Source organism: Haliotis rufescens, unplaced genomic scaffold (genome assembly GCF_023055435.1).
Source record: "Haliotis rufescens isolate VD_foot unplaced genomic scaffold, xgHalRufe1.0.p SCAF_33, whole genome shotgun sequence".
Classification (NCBI taxonomy): Eukaryota; Metazoa; Mollusca; class Gastropoda; order Lepetellida; family Haliotidae; genus Haliotis; species Haliotis rufescens.
Genome location: NW_025964035.1, coordinates 4,425,903 through 4,453,132, shown reverse-complemented (window position 1 = coordinate 4,453,132; position 27,230 = coordinate 4,425,903). Strand labels below are relative to the sequence as shown.

Sequence of the window (27,230 nt, the reverse complement as noted above, 5' to 3'; positions counted from 1 at the left end):
CAGTCGTACTTCTGTACTTTAACATACACCTATGACAGTCGTACTTCTGCACTTTAACATACACCTACGACTGTCTTACCTCTGTACTTTAACATACACCTACGACAGTCGTACTTCTGTACTTTAACATACACCTACGACAGTCGTACTTCTGTACTTTAACATACACCTACGACAGTCGTACTTCTGCACTTTAACATACACCTACGACTGTCTTACCTCTGTACTTTAACATACACCTACGACAGTCGTACTTCTGTACTTTAACATACACCTACGACAGTCGTACCTCTGTACTTTAACATACACTTATGACAGTCATACTTCTGTACTTTAACATACACCTACGACTGTCCTACCTCTGTAATTTAACACAGACCTACGACTATCCTACCTCTACAGTTTAACATGGACCTATGACTGTCTTACCTCTGTAGTTTAACATACACCTACGACTGTCCTACCTCTGTAGTTTAACACAGACCTAAGGCTATCCTACCACTGTAGTTTAACACAGACCTATGGCTATCCTACCTCTGTAGTTTAACATGGACCTACGGCTGTCATCACCCTATAGTTTAACGTGGGCCTGCAGCTGTCATTCACCTATAGTTTAACGTGGGCCTACAGCTGTCATTCACCTATAGTTTAACATGGGCCTACAGCTGTCATCACCCTATAGTTTAACATGGGCCTACAGCTGTCATTCCCCTATAGTTTAACATGGACCTATGGCTGTCATTCCCCTATAGTTTAACATGGACCTATGACTGTCATTCCCCTATAGTTTAACATGGACCTACAGCAGTCATTCCCCTATAGTTTAACATGGACGTATGGCTGTCATTCCCCTTTAGTTTAACATGGACCTACGGCTGTCATTCCCCTTTAGTTTAACATGGGCCTACAGCTGTCATTCCCCTATAGTTTAACATGGACCTACGGCTGTCATTCCCCTATAGTTTAACATGGACCTACAGCTGTCATTCCCCTATAGTTTAACATACACCTACGACTGTCTTACCTCTGTACTTGAACATACACCTACGACAGTTGTACCTCTGCACTTTAACAAACACCTACGACAGTCGTACCTCTCATCTTTAACATACACCTACGACAGTCTTACTTCTATACTTTAACATACACCTACGACAGTCGTACTTCTGTACTTTAACATACACCTATGACAGTCTTACTTCTGTACTTTAACATACACCTACGACAGTCTTACCTCTGTACTTTAACATACACCTACGACAGTCGTACTTCTGCACTTTAACATACACCTACGACTGTCTTACCTCTGTACTTTAACATACACCTACGACAGTCATACCTCTGCACTTTAACATACACCTACGACTGTCTTACCTCTGTACTTTAACATACACCTACGACAGTCTTACCTCTGTACTTTAACATACACCTACGACAGTCGTACTTCTGCACTTTAACATACACCTACGACTGTCTTACCTCTGTACTTTAACATACACCTACGACAGTCGTACCTCTGCACTTTAACATACACTTACGACTGTCTTACCTCTGTACTTTAACATACACCTACGACAGTCTTACCTCTGTACTTTAACATACACCTACGACAGTCTTACCTCTGTACTTTAACATACACCTACGACAGTCTTACCTCTGTACTTTAACATACACCTACGACTGCCTTACCTCTGTACTTTAACATACACCTACGACAGTCTTACCTCTGCACTTTAACATACACCTAAGACTGTCTTACCTCTGCACTTTAACATACACCTACGACAGTCGTACTTCTGTACTTTAACATACACCTAAGACAGTCTTACCTCTGTACCTTAACATACACCTACGACAGTCGTACTTCTGCACTAACATACACCTACGACTGTCGTACGTCTGTACTTTAACATACACCTACGACAGTCGTACCTCTGTACTTTAACATACACCTACGACAGTCGTACCTCTGCACTTTAACATACACCTACGACAGTCGTACCTCTGTACTTTAACATACACCTACGACAGTCGTACCTCTGCACTTTAACATACACCTACGACAGTCTTACCTCTGTACTTTAACATACACCTACGACAGTCGTACTTCTGTACTTTAACATACACCTACGACAGTCGTACTTCTGTACTTTAACATACACCTACGACAGTCATACTTCTGCACTTTAACATAAACCTACGACTGTCTTACCTCTGTACTTTAACATACACCTACGACAGTCGTACTTCTGTACTTTAACATACACCTACGACAGTCGTACTTCTGTACTTTAACATACACCTACGACAGTCGTACTTCTGCACTTTAACATACACCTACGACTGTCTTACCTCTGTACTTTAACATACACCTACGACAGTCGTACTTCTGTACTTTAACATACACCTACGACAGTCGTACCTCTGTACTTTAACATACACCTACGACAGTCATACTTCTGTACTTTAACATACACCTACGACTGTCCTACCTCTGTAATTTAACACAGACCTACGACTATCCTACCTCTACAGTTTAACATGGACCTATGACTGTCTTACCTCTGTAGTTTAACATACACCTACGACTGTCCTACCTCTGTAGTTTAACACAGACCTAAGGCTATCCTACCACTGTAGTTTAACACAGACCTATGGCTATCCTACTTCTGTAGTTTAACATGGACCTACGGCTGTCATCACCCTATAGTTTAACGTGGGCCTGCAGCTGTCATTCACCTATAGTTTAACGTGGGCCTACAGCTGTCATTCACCTATAGTTTAACATGGGCCTACAGCTGTCATCACCCTATAGTTTAACATGGGCCTACAGCTGTCATTCCCCTATAGTTTAACATGGACGTATGGCTGTCATTCCCCTATAGTTTAACATGGACCTATGACTGTCATTCCCCTATAGTTTAACATGGACCTACAGCAGTCATTCCCCTATAGTTTAACATGGACGTATGGCTGTCATTCCCCTTTAGTTTAACATGGACCTACGGCTGTCATTCCCCTTTAGTTTAACATGGGCCTACAGCTGTCATTCCCCTATAGTTTAACATGGACCTATGGCTGTCATTCCCCTATAGTTTAACATGGACCTACAGCTGTCATTCCCCTATAGTTTAACATGGACCTACAGCTGTCATTCCCCTATAGTTTAACATGGACCTATGACTGTCATTCCCCTATAGTTTAACATTGACCTATGACTGTCATTCCCCTATAGTTTAACATGGACCTACGGCTGTCATTCACCTATAGTTTAACATGGACCTACAGCTGTCATTCCCCTATAGTTTAACATGGACCTACAGCTGTCATTCACCTATAGTTTAACGTGGGCCTACAGCTGTCATTCACCTATAGTTTAACATGGACCTACAGCTGTCATCACCCTATAGTATAACATGGACCTACAGCTGTCATTCCCCTATAGTTTAACATGGACCTACAGCTGTCATTCACCTATAGTTTAACGTGGGCCTACAGCTGTCATTCACCTATAGTTTAACATGGACCTACAGCTGTCATCACCCTATAGTTTAACATGGACCTACAGCTGTCATTCACCTATAGTTTAACATGGACCTACGGCTGTCATCACCCTATAGTTTAACATGGATGTATGGCTGTCATTCCCCTATAGTTTAACATGGACCTACAGCTGTCATTCACCTATAGTTTAACGTGGGCCTACAGCTGTCATTCACCTATAGTTTAACATGGACCTACAGCTGTCATCACCCTATAGTTTAACATGGACCTACAGCTGTCATTCCCCTATAGTTTAACATGGACCTACAGCTGTCATCACCCTATAGTTTAACATGGACCTACAGCTGTCATTCACCTATAGTTTAACATGGACCTACAGCTGTCATCACCCTATAGTTTAACATGGACCTACAGCTGTCATCACCCTATAGTTTAACATGGGCCTACAGCTGTCATTCCCCTATAGTTTAACATGGACCTACAGCTGTCATCACCCTATAGTTTAACATGGACCTATGGCTGTCATTCCCCTATAGTTTAACATGGACCTACGGCTGTCATCACCCTATAGTTTAACATGGACCTATGACTGTCATTCCCCTATAGTTTAACATGGGCCTACGACTGTCATTCCCCTATAGTTTAACATGGACCTACAGCTGTCATTCACCTATAGTTTAACATGGACCTACGGCTGTCATCACCCTATAGTTTAACATGGGCCTACGGCTGTCATCACCCTATAGTTTAACATGGGCCTACGGCTGTCATCACCCTATAGTTTAACATGGACCTACAGCTGTCATCACCCTATAGTTTAACATGGACCTACAGCTGTCATTCACCTATAGTTTAACGTGGGCCTACAGCTGTCATTCACCTATAGTTTAACATGGACCTACAGCTGTCATCCCCCTATAGTTTAACATGGACCTACAGCTGTCATCACCCTATAGTTTAACATGGGCCTACAGCTGTCATTCCCCTATAGTTTAACATGGACCTACAGCTGTCATCACCCTATAGTTTAACATGGACCTACGGCTGTCATTCCCCTATAGTTTAACATGGGCCTACGACTGTCATTCCCCTATAGTTTAACATGGACCTATGACTGTCATTCCCCTATAGTTTAACATGGGCCTGCAGCTGTCATTCCCCTTTAATTTAACATGGGCCTACAGCTGTCATTCCCCTATAGTTTAACATGGACGTATGACTGTCATTCCCCTATAGTCTAATATGGCCCTTCAGCTGTCATCACCCTATAGTTTAACATGGACCTACGGCTGTCATCACCCTATAGTTTAACATGGACCTACAGCTGTCATTCCCCTATAGTTTAACATGGACCTACAGCTGTCATCACCCTATAGTTTAACATGGACGTATGGCTGTCATTCCCCTATAGTTTAACATGGACCTACGGCTGTCATCACCCTATAGTTTAACATGGACCTACGGCTGTCATTCCCCTATAGCTTAACATGGGCCTACGACTGTCATTCCCCTATAGTTTAACATGGACCTACAGCTGTCATTCACCTATAGTTTAACATGGACCTACGGCTGTCATCACCCTATAGTTTAACATGGGCCTACGGCTGTCATCACCCTATAGTTTAACATGGGCCTACGGCTGTCATCACCCTATAGTTTAACATGGACCTACAGCTGTCATCACCCTATAGTTTAACATGGACCTACAGCTGTCATTCACCTATAGTTTAACGTGGGCCTACAGCTGTCATTCACCTATAGTTTAACATGGACCTACAGCTGTCATCCCCCTATAGTTTAACATGGACCTACAGCTGTCATCACCCTATAGTTTAACATGGGCCTACAGCTGTCATTCACCTATAGTTTAACATGGACCTACAGCTGTCATCACCCTATAGTTTAACATGGACCTACGGCTGTCATTCCCCTATAGTTTAACATGGGCCTACGACTGTCATTCCCCTATAGTTTAACATGGACCTATGACTGTCATTCCCCTATAGTTTAACATGGGCCTGCAGCTGTCATTCCCCTTTAGTTTAACATGGGCCTACAGCTGTCATTCCCCTATAGTTTAACATGGACGTATGACTGTCATTCCCCTATAGTCTAATATGGCCCTTCAGCTGTCATCACCCTATAGTTTAACATGGACCTACGGCTGTCATCACCCTATAGTTTAACATGGACCTACAGCTGTCATTCCCCTATAGTTTAACATGGACCTACAGCTGTCATTCCCCTATAGTTTAACATGGACCTATGACTGTCATTCCCCTTTAGTTTAACATGGACCTATGACTGTCATTCCCCTATAGTTTAACATGGGCCTACAGCAGTCATTCCCCTATAGTTTAACATGGACCTATGACTGTCATTCCCCTATAGTTTAACATGGGCCTACAGCAGTCATTCCCCTATAGTTTAACATGGACCTATGGCTGTCATTCCCCTTTAGTTTAACATGGGCCTACAGCTGTCATTCCCCTATAGTTTAACATGGGCTTACAGCTGTCATTCCCCTATAGTTTAACATGGACCTACAGCTGTCATCACCCTATAGTTTAACATGGGCCTACAGCTGTCATTCCCCTATAGTTTAACATGGACCTACAGCTGTCATCACCCTATAGTTTGACATGGACCTATGGCTGTCATTCCCCTTTAGTTTAACATGGGCCTACAGCTGTCATTCCCCTATAGTTTAACATGGGCCTACAGCTGTCATTCCCCTATAGTTTAACATGGACCTACAGCTGTCATCACCCTATAGTTTAACATGGGCCTACAGCTGTCATTCCCCTTTAGTTTAACATGGGCCTACAGCTGTCATCACCCTATAGTTTAACATGGACCTACAGCTGTCATCACCCTATAGTTTAACATGGACCTACGGCTGTCATCACCCTATAGTTTAACATGAACCTACAGCTGTCATCACCCTATAGTTTAACATGGACCTACAGCTGTCATCACCCTATAGTTTAACATGGACCTATAGCTGTCATTCACCTATAGTTTAACGTGGACCTACAGCTGTCATCACCCTATAGTTTAACATGGACCTACAGCTGTCATTCCCCTATAGTTTAACATGGACCTACAGCAGTCATTCCCCTATAGTTTAACATGGACGTATGGCTGTCATTCCCCTATAGTTTAACATGGGCCTACAGCTGTCATCACCCTATAGTTTAACATGGACCTACAGCTGTCATCACCCTATAGTTTAACATGGACCTATGGCTGTCATCACCCTATAGTTTAACATGGACCTACAGCTGTCATTCCCCTATAGTTTAACATGGACCTATGACTGTCATTCACCTATAGTTTAACATGGACCTACAGCTGTCATCACCCTATAGTTTAACATGGACCTACAGCTGTCATCACCCTATAGTTTAACATGGACGTATGGCTGTCATTCCCCTTTAGTTTAACATGGACCTACAGCTGTCATTCACCTATAGTTTAACGTGGGCCTACAGCTGTCATTCACCTATAGTTTAACATGGACCTATGACTGTCATTCCCCTATAGTTTAACATGGACCTATGGCTGTCATTCCCCTATAGTTTAACATGGACCTACAGCTGTCATCACCCTATAGTTTAACATGGACGTATGGCTGTCATTCCCCTTTAGTTTAACATGGACCTACAGCTGTCATTCACCTATAGTTTAACGTGGGCCTACAGCTGTCATTCACCTATAGTTTAACATGGACCTATGACTGTCATTCCCCTATAGTTTAACATGGACCTACAGCTGTCATCACCCTATAGTTTAACATGGACCTGCAGCTGTCATCACCCTATAGTTTAACATGGACCTACGGCTGTCATCACCCTATAGTTTAACATGGACGTATGGCTGTCATTCCCCTATAGTTTAACATGGACGTATGGCTGTCATTCCCCTTTAGTTTAACATGGACGTATGGCTGTCATTCCCCTTTAGTTTAACATGGGCCTACAGCTGTCATTCCCCTTTAGTTTAACATGGACCTATGGCTGTCATCACCCTATAGTTTAACATGGACCTACAGCAGTCATTCCCCTATAGTTTAACATGGACCTACAGCTGTCATCACCCTATAGTTTAACGTGGGCCTACAGCTGTCATTCCCCTATAGTTTAACATGGACCTACAGCAGTCATTCCCCTATAGTTTAACATGGACGTATGGCTGTCATTCCCCTTTAGTTTAACATGGACCTACAGCTGTCATCACCCTATAGTTTAACATGGACCTACAGCTGTCATCACCCTATAGTTTAACATGGACCTACAGCTGTCATCACCCTATAGTTTAACATGGACCTACAGCTGTCATCACCCTATAGTTTAACATGGACCTACAGCAGTCATTCCCCTATAGTTTAACATGGACGTATGGCTGTCATTCCCCTTTAGTTTAACATGGACCTACAGCTGTCATCACCCTATAGTTTAACATGGACCTACCGCAGTCATTCCCCTATAGTTTAACATGGACCTACAGCTGTCATCACCCTATAGTTTAACGTGGGCCTACAGCTGTCATTCCCCTATAGTTTAACATGGACCTACAGCAGTCATTCCCCTATAGTTTAACATGGACGTATGGCTGTCATTCCCCTTTAGTTTAACATGGACGTATGGCTGTCATTCCCCTTTAGTTTAACATGGACCTATGACTGTCATCACCCTATAGTTTAACATGGACCTACAGCTGTCATCACCCTATAGTTTAACATGGACCTACAGCTGTCATCACCCTATAGTTTAACATGGACCTATGACTGTCATTCACCTATAGTTTAACATGGACCTACAGCTGTCATCACCCTATAGTTTAACATGGACCTACAGCTGTCATCACCCTATAGTTTAACATGGACCTACAGCTGTCATCACCCTATAGTTTAACATGGACCTACAGCTGTCATCACCCTATAGTTTAACATGGACCTACAGCAGTCATCACCCTATAGTTTAACATGGACCTACAGCAGTCATTCCCCTATAGTTTAACATGGACGTATGGCTGTCATTCCCCTTTAGTTTAACATGGACCTACAGCTGTCATTCCCCTATAGTTTAACATGGACCTACAGCTGTCATCACCCTATACTTTAACATGGACCTTTGGTGTCATTTGGACTTTGCTCTCCAAAACTGTTACAATGGAACAAGGTGAGGTGAGGTGAAATGGGGTTTAACGTCACGTCAAAGATTATTGCACTTATATAGCGATGTGCATGCACGTGTATGTGTGTGTGTGTGGCTGCTTGTACTAGTCCGGACTGATGCCGAATTTATAGTGCTAGCACACTGAGATACCATGCCGCAGTTTAACATGAATACCCCACTCAGACACAGTATAGTGACTCCGAGCTGACCAGTCCTTGTTTTAGCCCCATAATGTCGAGCGCCAGACAGGGTAACAACAAGTACCATCTTTTAAAGTCTTTTGGTATGACACAGCTGGTGATCGAACCCCGGACCTTCCGCTCTCCGGGCGGACGCTCTACCTCTAGACCACGGAGGCGGTCTACAATGGAACAAGTTATTTTGAACACATTTATTCTCTCTGACATACTGCATATTACTTTTAATTCCATTTCAAGATAAAAGGAGGTGTGAGAAAGGAAAGGTTTGATGGGAAAGTAATTTCATTACTACTTTGCAAGTACAACTCACTGCACTAACTTCAGTCCTTGACATCAGTGTTAATCTGCACTAGTCACTGCAAACACTATCAATAACTCTCCTCAATCAATATTTGCTAATTTATACAAATCAAAGCCATGTATTTAACAAACAATGGGCATTAATAGGACAATAATGGTTCCACTATCATGCAATCTGTTTCACCTAGAGTTTAGCGGTAACTTTATCACAAAGTCAATAAGCACCTCTCTATCGTTTAAACACGCTTCACTCTGATGGCAATGATTTTTACTCACATCTCGGTAACAGCATTTTGTCGCGTGATTGGTCAGCCTTCAGCTGTTATCAGATCGGAGAATTTGCTGATCTGAGATAAGCATGGGAGACAATCGATAGACATCATATCTGATGTGGTCAATGAAATTATTAACCACCTTTGTAATAATTCATGTCAATTTTTTAGTGGATGGGTTGGTTAGAGTATTAGAGTTGTCTCCCTGGATCAATGTTATTAGTACTGGGTGAACGCATTCCATTGTAATTCATTGGGTACAGAATTTATTGAGGGTGTTCTTAATATGATAGAACTTTATTAGATTATTGCATTGATTTTTTTCAAAGTACATAACAAATATAAAATGAGCCGTTCTGTAATATGTTCCTGCGTGTTGTTTAATGCTGCACTCTGCAATATTCCGGCTATATGATGGCGGTCTGCAACTAATCAAGTGACACTGTAATGAAAATATTAATTCTGATCATTTCCTAGCAATTGCTTTGACTAATGAGGGAAAAAATGTTTGAGAGGCATTTAACATTTGGAGTACTAAGTAAGGATAAGATATATGGATGAAAAACTTCTTTATTACAATTAGGAGCATCGTTTCGGTGTAGGTTCTAACACTTTTAGAACTTGCTTGATAACAGTGTCAGAACCTACACCGAAACGTCGCTTGTACTTGTAACAAAAAAGTTGTTCATCAATATATTTATATTCTTACTTGACGTGGGAAAGGAAGGCCGACACTCATTTAATGTTTATTTACCATATCAACCCTCATATTACGAGATTAGGCAACAATAACTTAACTATTTGTTTACCCATCCGTCCGCCACTTTTTAGCGATTTTACCCAAATAATTCTAAAATTCTGAAACAGAAAAGCATCAAGTTAAGTCCCCTTTTTTATCATCCAAAACTTCCACAGGAGACATCGCTTGGAAAACATTATGACCTCATCAGTTACCATGACATCACAATCAAATGACATCATTTATCTTTCTGCCACTGGAACTGGTTTACTAAGCTGTATGTTTCACACACAAGACACTGCTTGTTACTGATTATATAGTGAGTGAGTTTGGTTTAATGCCGCTTTTAACAGTTTTCCAGTTATATCACAGCGTGTCAGCTTAATGTCGGGAGGAAAGCCCGAAGTGATGCAGGTCTCAGACGTTTACCACTTCGGTGAAAGCTACGAGCACGGGTTTGGTGCTGACAAACCTAGAAACATAATCAGGGCGAACCAGGATTCGAACCCACAATCATAGGTTTCTGGTGTGCCCAAGGGATGCAACTCTGCACAGCGAATCGCGGCGCCTTAGACGACTGGGCCACCCGTGCCCCCTAATGATCATATAAACAAGTTGGAGGAATGATGCTGGATGATAAATAGATTCTAACCCTTTTGTTGTTTGATATGAAATATATCAACACTCATTAATAAATGATTATAACACCCTGACTAGCCTAGGAGTTAAAAATGTTTATCGACCTATCTTGATATATTTGACATAAGTAAATTAGGGTGAGATACTGTATTGTACTGTATTCAGTAGGACCCGGATACCCACAGGACTACCCAGATACCCACAGGACTACCCGGATACCCACAGGACTACCCGGACACCCACAGAACTACCCAGACCCGTGGTTAGTCATGTGATATATTGTTTGATGACAAAACTTATCAAGAACTCTATGGTTTCAGAACAAGTCACTCATCTTTGTATTTCTTCCTGACTATGCACACATTCCTCCTGACTTTATATATTTGAATTAGAAAAAGCTTCAGTCAACTTCAGTGTATGCATGACAATATTGTTTTATATATGTATCTAAATACTTTTTGCCAGGGCTTGAATAAAACCATTCCACGGACATTTCACCCAACTCTTGAGTGAGTGAGTATGGCCGCTTTTAGCAATATTCCAGCAATATCACGGCGGGGGACACCAGAAATGGGCTTCACATATTGTACCCATGTCGGGAATCGAACCCGGGTCTTCCGCGTGACAGGCGAACGCTTTAACCACTAGGCTACCCGACCGCCCCTTCCCAACTCTTGAGACCAACAGTGCATACCCGGGTAGGATAGGGTAATAGGGTTGTCGGGTACCCGCGTAGTAAATGTGGACTCGTCCCAGCCCAAGTATAAATCGTGATGAAAAGATTCCACTTGGCCGGACTGCTGTGATTTCAGAATATACATGTTTGTTTACATTTAAGAGAAAAATCAAGTCACGTGATATGCAAATTAGCCTGTGCCAGTGGTAAAATACTGACTCCTCACTGTGAGGAAAAATCAGTAAAGCAACGAAGGCCACACTTTTTTAAATTTATGTTTTACAGTAGTCAGTCATACAGACCCTGAAACAAATATATCCAATACAGCCCATGCAGGGCTATAATGTTTGGCAAGTCTAGATTACTGCAGTATCAATATGAAGAACATCTTTAGGCTCCTTTTCATTATATTTTATTACTATACTTAAACAACTGTTTTTTCTGTAAAATATGTTCATTTTAGAGACTAGATGTTAGTTTAGTTTTACAGATTTAATCCAGCTTTTCCACACAAGGTCAGTCAAAATGAAAATGAAAATAAAAATTTATTTATTTATTTATTTATTTATTTATTTATTTATTTATTTATTTATTTATTTATTTATTTATTTATTTATTTATTTATTTATTTATTTATTTATTTATTTATTTATTTATTTATTGTTATATATAACATTTTACATTGTATAGGGTCTATATTACTAGTGGAAGACAGAAATAAATATTTTTATGTTTAATTTATTTTTTAGATTTGCTGCTTTTCAGTAGGGCCCGTAAAGCGAAATATAAAAAGTTTTGGCCTAAGAAATGAAAGTGGCCTAAATATGAATCTGTGTTTTGTGTTACCCCAAATCATCAATTGTGTTCTCATTTACTACAGCTAAATGGTTAATTATGGCTTAATTGTTAATTCCTTAAAGTGACGGTAATACAATTATCCCACATATGTCAACATGTCATAATTGGACTGTATGACATGATGACGAAGGTGGCATTTGTTGTGTTGCGTCGACTTTCCCCTGCAGAGATAATTAGTGAAGTTAATCTGCATAACTGGCATGTTGATGGAAGTTGGCACAGCAGTAGTTACCTAAGACCTTTTACTTGTTTCATAAGATTAAAAAAAATATCCAAAATTCTCTGTTGACAATTTCTATTAACAATATGAGTCTAGGCCAATTTAATTTTTCATTTTACAGATGATTGAAATTTTCATTTCAAGGCAACTTAATTTTTTATTTTGCTTATGTTTCCCCTATATTTTTAAAGCAATATAAAAAAACAAAAAATGAGATGAGACACATTTAATTTCTTGTTTAATGGTAATTGTAGTGTTTTGGTTTACACCCTAATACTGTTGTCAAGCCAGACTGAATAATGGACATGGCATAGGGTTATATTTGGTAGGTGGAGGATTAATAGTTACATGCTCTGCCATGCCACTCAGACAATTTGAATAAAAAATCCACTGTTCGTTTGTTGCCTGCACCGCAGGGCAAAACTCCTGCCATGCCACGGCAACCTGTAAACAAACCAGACAATCAAGTGATGGACCAGAAAATCCTCGGTGGCTGAGTGGGTTAGATCGCTGACTTTGTGTGCTAGCCATTAGGTGCCTCACTCTGGAAAGTGTGGGTTCAAATCCAAGATGGGACTAAACCCCCAAAAGTACTAGAATTTGTACTTTAATAAGAAAGTGTTATCCCAAATATAAAATTTGTAACATTTGACCACTTTCTAAATGGCATTGTGTGTTCATTAAAATTTATGTTTTGTTTAAATATTCCAGTAGTTGTATAATAATAAGTACCTATTAACTATTTTTATTTTATTTGTTCAGCTCTTGTCAATTGCTCAGAGAACCAAATATTTGAAAAAAAGTATTTTACATTTGGACATAAAACCTCAATGCCGGAGAAGAATTAGTCTTAACTATCTGCTGAAACAGATTCAATTGAGCGTAAATTGTAATTTAAAAAAAAAAATTTAGTAATTTTTTTATTGTTCCCAGAGTTGGAGATTAATACAGTATTCCATCAAAAACATATATCGGATAGCATAGAATGGCACAATACACTCATTAAAAAATGAACGGGTTGGAAACAAACATAAAAGGTAAAATAGCAGTGATAATGATACGAATGGATCACTCAAAGTCTGCAATGACACCAGGTGTTCGTGAAAAGGGTGAGCATGGCTTGCCCTACCTGGACAAAGATTCTTTTGATAACTGAACACAGAATGGACAGCATCTGTACCAAAATGTAGACCCGTAAAGATCCGGGGTAGAATTGGTCTTCAGCAACCCATGCTTGTCGTAAGAGGCGACTGACAGGATCGGGTGGTCAGGCTCGCTGACTTGGTTGATGCATGTCATCGTATCAAAATGTAGACCCGTAAAGATCCGTGGTAGAATAGGTCTTCAGCAACCCATGCTTGTCGTAAGAGGCGACTGACAGGATCAGGTGGTCAGGCTGGCTGACTTGGTTGATGCATGTCATCGTATCCCAATTGCGTGGATCAATGCTCATAATGTCAATCACTTGATTGTCTTGTCCTGACTCAATTATTTACAAACCGCCGTCATATAGCTGGAATATTGCTGAGTGCGGCGTTAAACAACAAACAAACAAACAAACCAAAATGTCACAAAGTAATGAGTAAGGAATAAAGTCCAACTGTCTTCAGTATTACTACAGATTCAAAAATGCCACTTAAGTATATCTTTTACTCAATCAGAATTTGTTTCTCCAAAGCCTGCATAATATTCAACAACACAACCCCTTAACCCCTTATGTACTCTACACTGTGTGTATGCCTCATACCATCCCACGGGGTGATATAAACAGTTAACACGAACGTACAAACATTTCATATAAACCATAGTCAAGTGTTTGTCAATACTGGATAGTGCTTACCCATCACTACTGAGTATCTCATCATATTGATCTGAATGGTTTATTGAGATATGTCAACTTCTACCACTAAACACACACTCCACAGTAATCAATACTTCTAATTAACCACACAAAATAATCTCGGTTCAATTTTCGTTACCTTTCCTCCTGCGCAGAAACTCAAGCCACGTCTCATCTATGAAACGAAGATGTCCAAACCGATCCTCGGCCATTGGTCAAGCAAATTGGTTAAAACCGACGACAACATTTGGAATCAGCTGTTTGCCCACATGAGTGTCCTCAAAGTGGTCGTCACCACTGATATAGTTAAGTTGGGCTGGATCGCGTAAGCCTGAACCGCTGTCACATAGCGGACAGTTGACCAACTTGACGCTGTCCGACAATGCGGACTTGATTAGATGTAAGGCTGCGTGGCGGTCTCTAGATCTGTCCCGATGAGATTATCACTGCGGACACTATGGATAGTCTCCATTGTACTAAAACCCATGTTAAACTGTGTAATTGTAGCCAAGATAATTTTATGCAGGTTCTGGGCTGCACAGAGCCACTATACATGATGTTGACTGTGTAAATAATGCCACAATGCTGAAGGGAATATTCAAACCACTCTGGATCATGAATTGCTGGCTATTTCATAGCATTAAAATTATCGTGCTTTGCCTCATCAGCATCGTTATGAACCACAGATTGTACACTGAAGTACAGATCCATGGCTGCACTCAAATTGTCTATGCATCTATGCGAACAGTTGGATAATGATTAAAGAATGAGTGTTTTTTATATTGATCTGTTTTGAAAGAAGAGCTCAGAATGACGGCCATATGAACAGTGGGGAAAGACAATTGACACATAGCATCATCGTGCAGCAACTGAATTGATATTGATGAAGATGTTGTCTCAGGGAGTGGCTGCAATGTTATTTTCTCGCGGGTGTGTTTAGATTATGAAACATTTATTACTATTTAATCAAAAAGCACTCAAATGAATATAATTTGTCAATTGAATGCCAAAGTTCTCCCTTGGAATAAATGCCATGACACTTTCAGTGTTAAATCAATTTAGGATTAGACCAGCATGCAACGTTCGTTTGCTGTGTAGATTAACTTCCTCTAGAATTATATTGAATAATAAACCAATAAATCATGGCTATAAAATAACTGTGTTTGAGAAGAGATTATATTTTCAATAATAAATGATTTTTGTAACATGAAATTTTGTGATGTTTTTGCTTCAAAACTTACACATTTCATTATATTCAAAAACAGATAAATAATCTATAATAATTGTTGTATATGTACCAGCATTTTGTGTTTGTATTTTGTATTAGTGACTTATATCAGTATTTTGTGTCAGAATTTTGTATTATATAGCATCTTGTATCAGCATTTTGTATCAGTTACTCTAATTAGCAACTTGTGTCTGTATTTGTATCAGAATTTTGCATTAGTATCTTGTATCATCTATTTGTGTCAGTATTTTGTATTAGTATCTTGTGTCAAGCAACAATTAACAGAGTACACTAAGTAGCTATTTCGGCTCGGCAATAATTCCACTGAGCTGAACAAACAGAGAGCTAAACAACATGCCCTCCCCGTGCTGTACCGTCAGTGAAGAGATGTCCATTCATCCCAAGCTCCCAACCCAATACAAACAGCCACTATCAAGTGCGACCTCAGAAAAGAAAAAAAAAACTAAGTTATCTTCTTTCTCCAAACAAAAAGCAAAGATCACGGCCAATTATTGAATGACTTTTTTATCCATTAACTCTGAACAAACATCTATAAGGCAATTTAACATTATTATCTTGTCCATGGACGAGGCAATTTGGTGAAGATGTTGTAGGCTCAGCATTAATCTAATGTGGAGGAGTCTACGGGGAACATGTAGCAAGCCCCACGATTAGAAGAAGTTTTCAAGAAACATGTACCCAGAGGGCTGTTTGATGGCAGATTACGGAGGTTTTCATCTGGGTCAAGGATAATACCGGCAGATGAAATAATTGACCAGAACATTTTCTTCTTACTCAATGGGAAATAATGTACATGTGAAAAAGTATTTACAAGAGTAAATTGGTTAGGTTCAGTTCCTGAAACATTCAGTTGCTATAATTGACTGAAGGAACGTTATTGTTCCACACAGTGGGAAATAATGTGTTCTTGAAAATAAGTTACAAGATTATCCTTGGTTTGATTTTTCACATCATGGTATTGTTTTTAGGATCGTTATTAGGTTATATAATCACATGCCGTTATATATATCGGTATCTCAAGGTTTTACAGAATGCTAAATACTGTGTCTAATACATATACAACTTGAGGAGAACGACAAATAATACACGCTGTAAGTCTCTAGGGATGCAAACATGTGTAGCTGATCTGACCATAACAATCTGGGGACTTTTGACATCATATACTACTCAGCTTTTGATAGGCATACTGAGTGAGTGAGTGAGTTGGGTTTAATGCCGCTTTTAATAGTATTACAGCTATATCACGGCGTGTCAGCTTAATGTGGGAGGAAAGCCCGAAGTGATGCAGGTCCCAGACGTTTACCACTTCGGTTAAACCCACGAGCACGGGTATGGTGCTGACAAACCTAGAAAAATAATTGGAGCGAACTGGGATTCGAACCCACAATCATAGGTTTCTGGCCAAGGGATGCAACTATGCACAGCGAATTGCGTCTCCTTAGACGACTGGGCCACCCATGCCCCAATACGGATACTGAGATATTTAAGGGAATGTTATATAAATTACTGAATATTTGTTGTGCTGAAATTGAATCAGTTCCAAGGCAATATTGGATACTATTTGTATGACGACTACTCCCAGCGATCGGTCACACGCAACCCTGCCTAAGCTTGGCACTCACAATATCCCTATCAAAAGTTGAACAGTATATAAAACATCAGATGCTGCTGACATGTTTAATTACCTAAATGTAAAATGAATAAGAGCATTTGCTACATTTTGATTGGTTGAAAAATTATGTCAAAAGTTGAACAGTATATAAAACATCAGATGCTGCTGACATGTTTAATTACCTAAATGTAAAATGAATGAGGGAATTTGCTACATTTTGATTGGTTGAAAAATTATGTCAAAAGTTGAACTATATATAAAACACCAGATGCTGCTGCCATGTTTGATTACCTAAATGTAAAATGAATGAGAGCATTTGCTACATTTTGATTGGTTGAAAAAATATGTTAAACGCGATAAGATCCTGGAAATCTTTCAGACTTTTCACTGAGTGCAAATGATTTTCTTGATTATCTCTTTTTTCTCAATCACAAATTTGAAAAGGAAAACATAAACCAATCAGATGTGTGAAGTGGACACTAAAGCATTATCAGGTTTTAGGGTTGGGAATTGGACCAAAAAGTGTATTGCGATATATTGCAATATTTCAAAAACATATTGCAATATTATTGCAATATATTGGGAAATAATTTCTACCAAGAGAAAAGCTTTTTTCATATCCCTTTGACAAATATTAATTTGAAAGCTGCAATGTGAACAATTTGGTCAAAATTATGAACCAATTTTAATAAATTGTACTATTATTTTTATCTACAGAGTATGAAGCATTTGTTTTGTCTTTGTTTTAATTGAATAAGGTAAGACTATACATCATGGCATATACATGTCAGTCACAATTTGAATAATGAGGGAAAAACCAATACGCCAAAAACGCAACGAGATACGTATCGTGATGAATTTGTATTGCAATATAGCGGTATACCAAAGAAAACGCACATCCCTATTAGGTTTGATCAATACTGATCAGAACCATTTGGATTTAGTTGCCTACATTCTACTAATGTGATGTCACATCATTCTCTTCAAAACCTGGAATTTGAAATAGATCACATTTAACCTGACTGAGGTTTTACATTTCAGTTGTAATACATAGGTTTTACAATTAATGTTTTGTAAACTTGTGAACACAATTCTGTTTGATGATTGGTTAAAAGTCACAATTTGTTTTTACACAAAAATTCCGTGACTTGCATTGAGCCTGCGACCTCACATATCACGTTTAGTTTTGTATCTCATGGTCACTGTTTCCCCACTGAGCTACCGAGGCAGGTGATGAGCATTTATTAAATTTATCATGTCATGACTCCAGCTAGTCCATGCTGCACATGGTTTCTCTCTCGCACGCTTTGAGCAAATTCCTTCCATACTGCGATACACAGTATTGTTTCACTATAAGATATGTCAACGTTTTTTAAAAATTTTTTTTAGTATTTCTTGGATTTAGATGGTTCATAAGTTGTAAGGCTTTTCCCTCTCTCACGGTTTTTAGATTTTCAACCAAAACCTCGGAGGCGTGTTTAATCCTAAACATAACACCTGCAAATCTAAAAACATACATAATGTTTTCTCCTAAATAAAAGCACTATAACGGTACTTTGTCAAGTATAGATGTGTTTTAAATGGTCCTGGAGGTCAGGTTATTAAGGAATGGTTGGATTAAAAAACAAACGTGCAACAATTGACACAATGTGTAGAATGACGCGTTATCAACAATATCAAAGCCTGACCACCAAACCCACATTGTGGTCAGCGTAATGGACAAACAGGAGCTATGGAGAACCTACCCCGGCCTTGGTTCCACGTTGAGGCTGATCTGTTTACAGGGTTATTGATTGCTTATTGCTGACATGACATTCCATTTGGAATAACTGCTCACCAGTTCACTCTCACTCAAATAATGATCCTGAGTCAGCTGAAATTCATTATTCCAGATGAGTTTGATTTGAATGGATCTGTGGGATTAATGGGGTTTTAGTGTAGAGAGTAATGGATGCTGCGCCACTCTGCAGAAGCTGTTGTTGTAGTTATATTAAATGCACTCTCAGTTGCAGACAATCAATCATTGGGGCAAATGCATGGGGCAAATGCATGATGCATGTTCAAGGGCACAGACAGCCCATGCAGTTTTTGGTGGAAAATCTGAAGGTTCACATTACACAAAGTAGACTGAATGATGAAGGCACAGTGAGTGAGTGAGTGAGTGAGTGAGTGAGTGAGTGAGTGAGTGAGTGAGTGAGTGAGTGAGTGAGTGAGTGAGTGAGTGAGTGAGCGAGCGAGTGAGTTGGGTTTAACACCCCTTTTAACAGTATTCCAGTTATATCACGGCGTGTCATCTTAATGTGGGAGGAAAGCCAAGTGATGCAGGTCTCAGACGTTTACCACTTCGGTGAAACCTACGAGCACGGGTCTGGTGCTGACAAACCGGGATTCGAACCCACAATCATAGGTTTCTGGCGTGCCCAAGGGATGCAACTCTGCACAGCGAATCGTGGTGCCTTAGACGACTGGGCCACCCGTGCTCGCCAGTTTTGGGTGGAAAATCTGAAGATTCACAATACACAAAGTAGACACAATTTATGGATAACAACTTCATTAATAACTATGCAGGCAATGTTTCGGTGTAGATCCTTATACCGCTGTCAAGCAAGACTTGATGATAGAACATATATACCTAGTATATATATACTTGCTTGACAGCGGTATAAGGATCTATACCAAAACTTGCCTTCACAGTTATTAAAGAAGTTGTTGTCCATAAATTGTGTCTACTTTTTCATCCGTCAACATCCAAGTAATGCCTATGAAACATGTTCACAATACACAATATTTAAAACTGCAAATCCTATTTTGATATCTTAAACCAAGTCTGTTGCTTATGATTTAATTTTATGGTTGAAATGTAAATAAATATTTTATTTTTTTTAGTAGCTGAACAGTTCTTTTAGTCATTTGCCATAACGTTTTATACATTGGTCGTTTAATTGAAAAAAATAAATACTCAGTCTGTTTAAAGTGCATGATGATAAATAACACGCAATCTGCAAAGTCCCATTTTTGTGGGAACAGACAATTTGGGTGTTGGTGGGATCTCTTGGAAACAGAACACCTACTGCGTCAGTGAAACCTGACCTTTAATTTAAAGATATGAATTCAAATTCTCACAGCAAGTTAAAATTTTATGTGTTAACATCCATTAGTCAAGTCCAAAATGTACCAGAACTGTTCAAAATATTCCTTGTCCAAAGAGGAGAATAAATATTGCAGACTCGGCAGAAACAGCAACGAGCTATTAAAGGTGGATGGATTCACATGTTGGCACATCCTCTGGGACAGGGGTGGATAGATTCACATGTTGGCACATCCTCTGGGACAGAGGTGGATGGATTCACATGTTGGCACATCGTCTGGGACAGAGGTGGATGGATTCACATGTTGGCACATAATCTGGGACAGAGGTTGATGGATTCACATGTTGGCACATCCTCTGGGACAGAGGTGGATGGATTCACATGTTGGCACATCGTCTGGGACAGGGGTGGATGGATTCACATGTTGGAGCATCCTCTGGGACAGAGGTGGATGGATTCACATGTTGGCACATCCTCTGGGACAGAGGTGGATGGATTCACATGTTGGCACATCCTCTGGGACAGAGGTGGATGGATTCACATGTTGGTGCATCCTCTTGGACAGAGGTGGATGGATTCACATGTTGCCACATCCTCTGGGACAGAGGTGGATGGATTCACATGTTGCCACATCCTCTGGGACAGAGGTGGATGGATTCACATGTTGCCACATCTTCTGGGACAGAGGTGGATGGATTCACATGTTGGCACATCCTCTGGGACAGAGGTGGATGGATTCACATGTTGGCACATCCTCTGGGACAGAGGTGGATGGATTCACATGTTAGCGCATCCTCTGGGACAGAGGTGGATGGATTCACATGTTGGTGCATCCTCTTGGACAGAGGTGGATGGATTCACATGTTGCCACATCCTCTGGGACAGAGGTGGATGGATTCACATGTTGTCGCATCCTCTGGGACAGAGGTGGATGGATTCACATGTTGGCACATCCTCTGGGACAGAGGTGGATGGATTCACATGTTGGCACATCGTCTGGGACAGATGTGGATGGATTCACATGTTGGCACATCCTCTGGGACAGAGGTGGATGGATTCACATGTTGGCGCATCCTCTGGGACAGAGGTGGATGGATTCACATGTTGGCACATCCTCTGGGACAGAGGTGGATGGATTCACATTTTGGCACATCCTCTGGGACAGCGGTGAAATGGATGAACAGAATGAGGAGATAAAACAATCCCAACAGAGGATAAAACTTGCCAGAGTTGCATAATGCTGTTGAACAAACAAACAGTCTGTAAGCAGATTCAACACCTCCAGTTATAATAGTGTACTTTGAAATTGCCTGGCAAAGAATGGTGTTAGCCTGTGTCAGCAAGTGTTGGCTCAAAACATCAACTGTTTTACTGCCAGTAAAGTGACCAGAGCCTCCTTCAACAAGTGATCAGAGCCTCCTTCAGCAAGTGATCAGAGCCACCTTCAACAAATGATCAGAGCCTCCTTCAACAAGTGATCAGAGCCTCCTTCAACAGGTGATCAGAGCCTCCTTCAACAATTGACCAGAGCCTCCTTCAACAAGTGATCAGAGCCTCCTTCAACAAGTGATCAGAGCCTCCTTCAACAAGTGATCAGAGCCACCTTCAACAATTGATCAAAGCCTCCTTCAACAAGTGATTAGAGCCTCCTTCAACAAGTGATCAGAGCCTCCTTCAACAAGTGATCAGAGCCACCTTCAACAAGTGATTAGAGCCTCCTTCATCAAGTGATCAGTGCTTCCTTCAACAAGTGATCAGAGCCACCTTCAACAAGTGATCAGAGCCTCCTTCAACAAGTGATCAGAGCAAGTGATCAGAGCCTCCTTCAACAAGTGATCAGAGCCTCCTTCAACAAGTGATCAGAGCAAGTGATCAGAGCCTCCTTCAACAAGTGATTAGAACCTCCTTCAACAAGTGATCAGTGCCTCCTTCAACAAGTGATCAGAGCCACCTTCAACAAGTGATCAGAGCCTCCTTCAACAAGTGATCAGAGCAAGTGACCAGAGCCTCCTTCAACAAGTGATCAGAGCCTCCTTCAACAAGTGATCAGAGCCACCTTCAACAAATGATCAGAGCCTCCTTCAACAAGTGATCAGAGCCTCCTTCAACAGGTGATCAGAGCCTCCTTCAACAATTGACCAGAGCCTCCTTCAACAAGTGATCAGAGCCTCCTTTAACAAGTGATCAGAGCCTCCTTCAACAAGTGATCAGAGCCACCTTCAACAATTGATCAAAGCCTCCTTCAACAAGTGATTAGAGACTCCTTCAACAAGTGATCAGAGCCTCCTTCAACAAGTGATCAGAGCCTCCTTCAACAAGTGATCAGAGCAAGTGATCAGAGCCTCCTTCAACAAGTGATTAGAACCTCCTTCAACAAGTGATCAGTGCCTCCTTCAACAAGTGATCAGAGCCACCTTCAACAAGTGATCAGAGCCTCCTTCAACAAGTGATCAGAGCAAGTGATCAGAGCCTCCTTCAACAAGTGATCAGAGCCTCCTTCAACAAGTGATCAGAGCCTCCTTCAACAAGTGATCAGAGCCTCCTTCAACAAGTGATCAGAGCCTCCTTCAACAAGTGATCAGAGACTCCTTCAACAAGTGATCAGAGCCTCCTTCAACAAGTGATCAGAGCCTCCTTCAACGAGTGATCAGAGCCTCCTTCAACAAGTGATTAGAGCCTCCTTCAACAAGTGATCAGAGCCTCCTTCAACAAGTGATCAGAGCCTCCTTCAACAAGTGATTAGAGCCTCCTTCAACAAGTGATCAGAGCCTCCTTCAACAAGTGATCAGAGCCTCCTTCAACAAGTGATCAGAGCCACCTTCAACAAGTGATCAGAGCCTCCTTCAACAAGTGATCAGAGACTCCTTTAACAAGTGATCAGAGCCTCCTTCAACAAGTGATCAGAGCCACCCTTAACACTGGGATTGTTTTTAAAAAAAATATCTTAAAACTTCCCCCGAGCTTGCTGGATGTCTCCTCCTTCCACAGAATAAAATGAATGTTTTGAAGCAGTGACTTAATATCCAGGAGCTTGTAAAAAGCGATCTTAGCGTTAAGGTGATAGTAAATCCTATACCTAACAAGATGCCGTTTTTTTGTCTGTGAGATTGAATCTTTATTCAAATTTCCCTCTCTTGATGAAAAACAGTGCAAGTATTTGGAGGTAAGTGATTTGTTGTGTAGATTTTAAAAATAGCCTAATATTCGTATCCTACAGTGCACATCAATCTTCTAGTAAATTGCAAGATATTCTGTGGCATTTGATTGACTAACTAAGCAAGTATTTCCCCACTTATGTTTCTAGAAACCAAAACAAAATGGGCCATGTCCACTAAGCGACTACTGTTTCTTGATTGGCTGATAAAAGATTGGCCTGGGCTTTTGTAAGATTATTGCACTGTGACACTTCATTTATTTCGTATTTTTGTCTACAGTTTTTAACGTTATTGATTAAAAAAGCAATTATTATTTTTTTGACAGATTTGAATCAATACTAAAGTAAGCCCCATTCCACAAAGCGATCGAAGCATTAAGATGAACATAATTCCCATTCCTTAACGTATGCTTATGTCAGTCGTAGTGGTACAATCACTTTGTGGAACCCATTCCGCATCATGATTGTACCGCTACAACCATTCAGAAAAATGGATACCAAACGATGAAGAGATGTGGACCTACAGCCAGTGTCCGCTGTGGCCATCCCAATACAGACATAGCACAACTGTGACTGTTACAAACAAAGCACTTCATAATCCCGACTCGTGTTGTGACTCAAACTGCCACATCAAGTTAAAACCACATCACAGCCATGCTAATGAGTCTCTGCTGGGTTCCTGCAAGACAGAGGATCAACTAGCTTCTGACTGCTGTCTATAAGTTGATCAGTCTATTGTTTGTCATCAGTCTATCTGCAGCAGCTCATTAACAAGACACACAGAAGTCTTTGCTTAACTGACCAGCCCCACCACTCAAAACTCCTTGACCAGGTTCGCCTTTGAGCACTATTTTGGAAACAATGGTATATAAATGTCAAATTAATTATTCATTTTTAATAAATGTTATTGTTCTGTTGAATATAAACTTCAGACATCATGGCCTGATTTTGCAGGCTCTGAGTTTGTTATAGAATTTTATACTGAAAGTATTCCTGGTATTGTCTTTAATTTACAGCATTTTCCTTCAACTATTGGTACACACAATACATCTTTATGTCAACTTATAATATAACACTGGTCTACAGCGAATCTGGTTAATACCAGGGTATGAAACTCCCCAAAATTTCAGCCAGACCACAGGACTGGCTAGCTGAAATACTTGCCAGCCCTGACCAAAACCTGCCTGCCCACTATAATCATATGTTTCTTAGGATAATTTAATTAAAACTTTTAAATCGAATTCATTGAACATGAAGTAATGCAAGAAAAGAAATAGCAAACACTTTTTAGGTCAGATTTGTATTTAATATCCTAGAATACATCATGTAACTATCCTTATTCCTAAATAGGGCCTAAATTTTAGGTTGTCTAAAAGCTAACGGGGTTTCTGTTTGGTTACATTTTATCATTTATCTTTACATGTGAATAATGCTTATCATCGGGAAATATTTAGAATGTTTTCACATATGAAATATAACCCGACCGTCGGGCAGGGGGATTTGAAAATCTGGCAACCCGAGTTGAAATCAACCCTTCTCGGACGCTCAGGCAGGCAGGTATTTCGAACGCTGTTAATACTTATGATAATGAATACATACACTGAGCAACTGATCTTTGCACAGAGTGCTTCAAGGTACCCTTTATACTTCCAGGTACTATTTATACAACAGGAGGGACTAATTTTAACCTGGATGTTCATAGGGGAGGCAAGCATGGGTTGTTGAAGACCTATTCTAACCCGGATCTTCATAGGGGAGGCAAGCATGGGTTGTTGAAGACCTATTCTAACCCGGATCTTCATAGGGGAGGCAAGCATGGGTTGTTGAAGACCTATTCTAACCCGGATCTTCATAGGGGAGGCAAGCATGGGTTGTTGAAGACCTATTCTCACCCGGATCTTCTTAGCGGAGGCAAGCATTGGTTGTTGAAGACCGATTCTAACCCGGATCTTCATAGGGGAGGCAAGCATGGGTTGTTGAAGACCTATTCTAACCCGGATCTTCATAGGGGAGGCAAGCATGGGTTGTTGAAGACCTATTCTAAACCCAGATCTTCATAGGGAAGGCAAGCATGGGTTGTTGAAGACCTATTCTAACCTGGATCTTCACGGGTATGAAGTTACCAGTGACAAACAAGTCACTTGTTCAGGCCATCGCATTAGTTATATCTGTATCAACTTGGGTGTGACGAGTGAATGCCTTAACCACAAAAACAGTAACAATAATAATAATAATGAGCATATGGCGTCAAATCCATATCCTAATGCATGCTCAAAGTGCTCCATTATTACCCTGGTCAATGGATCAGTGAGCACTCAACTCAGCTCCCTGGGGACAGATAACCCACGTTGCCTGCTAGAAGGTTAACGGTCACATTACCATCTCATCCTACTGGTTACAAAGAATAAAAAAAAGTTGTTACCCATTATAAAGTATCATGTATTCATGTTCTTACTCCTAAATGCCTATCGACTGCCTCCGTGGTCTAGTGGTAGAGCGTCCGCCCAGAGAGCGGAAGGTCCGGGGTTCGATCCCCAGCCGCGTCATACCAAAAGACGTTAAAAGATGGTACTTGTTGTTACTACCCTGTCTGGCGCTCGGCATTAAGGGGTTAAAACAAGGACTGGTCGGCTCGGAGTCAGGATACTGTGTCTGAGTGGGGTTTTCATGTTAAACTGCGGCATGGTTTTCTCAGTGGGCTAGCACTATAAATCGGCATCAGTCCAAACTAGTACAAGCAGCCACACACACACACACACACACACAAACACGTGCATGTAATAATCTTGGACACGACGTTAAACCAAATTTCACCTCACCTCACCTACATGCCTATCAAAGACATCTACCGGGTACCCATTACCTGCTGGATTGACAGAAGCATATTTTGAAAAGTCGCTTTCATAAGGAGAAACCACATTTATAATGTGGGGCAGGACAAAACACAATAATAATAGGCCATTTGAATTGCGCATATTTCCACACCACTCAGGGGCGTGCTAAAAGCATTATTACTATCAGTCACAGGATCAGTGTGCACTAAAGAATCATTCTCAGCTCCCTGGGGAGTATACAACCCAAGCTGCCTGTTAGGCTCTAGAAGGTTAGCAACCACATTGTCATCTCATCCTACTAGGTACCCATTCACTGCTGGCACATTTCAAACAAAGTCACTTGCTCAAGGAGACGTCACATGGTCACTTATCCATAAAACATACATGCGAGTGGATGAGCTTTTTAAAGCTGCACAGTCAGCAATTTCCCAGCTTTATCACTGCAGCCTGTAAATTCTCAAATCTGTCCCAGTCATACTAGTGACTGAAAACATGCACTTGGGGCACAATGATACAATGTCATCTGACAAAACAATTCCATCGCCTCTTACAACAAGCAAAGGGCTGCTGGACAAGCATGGATTACATAGTTTGTTTGTTGTTTAACGCCGCACTCAGCAAAATATTGCAGCTATATGACATCATGAGCATCGATCCACACAATTGGGATACAATGACATGCATCAACCAAGTCAGCGAGCCTGACCACCTGATCCCTTTAGTCGCCTCTTACGACAAGCATAGTTGCCTTTTATGGCATGCATGGGTTGCTGAAGACCTATTCTACCCCGGACCTTCACGGGTCCTTAGACACATTAGACCTTTCCTATTCCAACTATGTGAGCAAGCCTGAAACCCAAATCC

General features: G+C 40.7%; 1 protein-coding gene across 1 annotated transcript in view; it reads right to left on the bottom strand.

Moving 5' to 3' along the window:
- The window catches only part of LOC124150321, a 221,545-nt gene that overhangs the window by 124,742 nt on the left and 69,573 nt on the right, over positions 1–27,230 (bottom strand). The window lies entirely within an intron of this gene.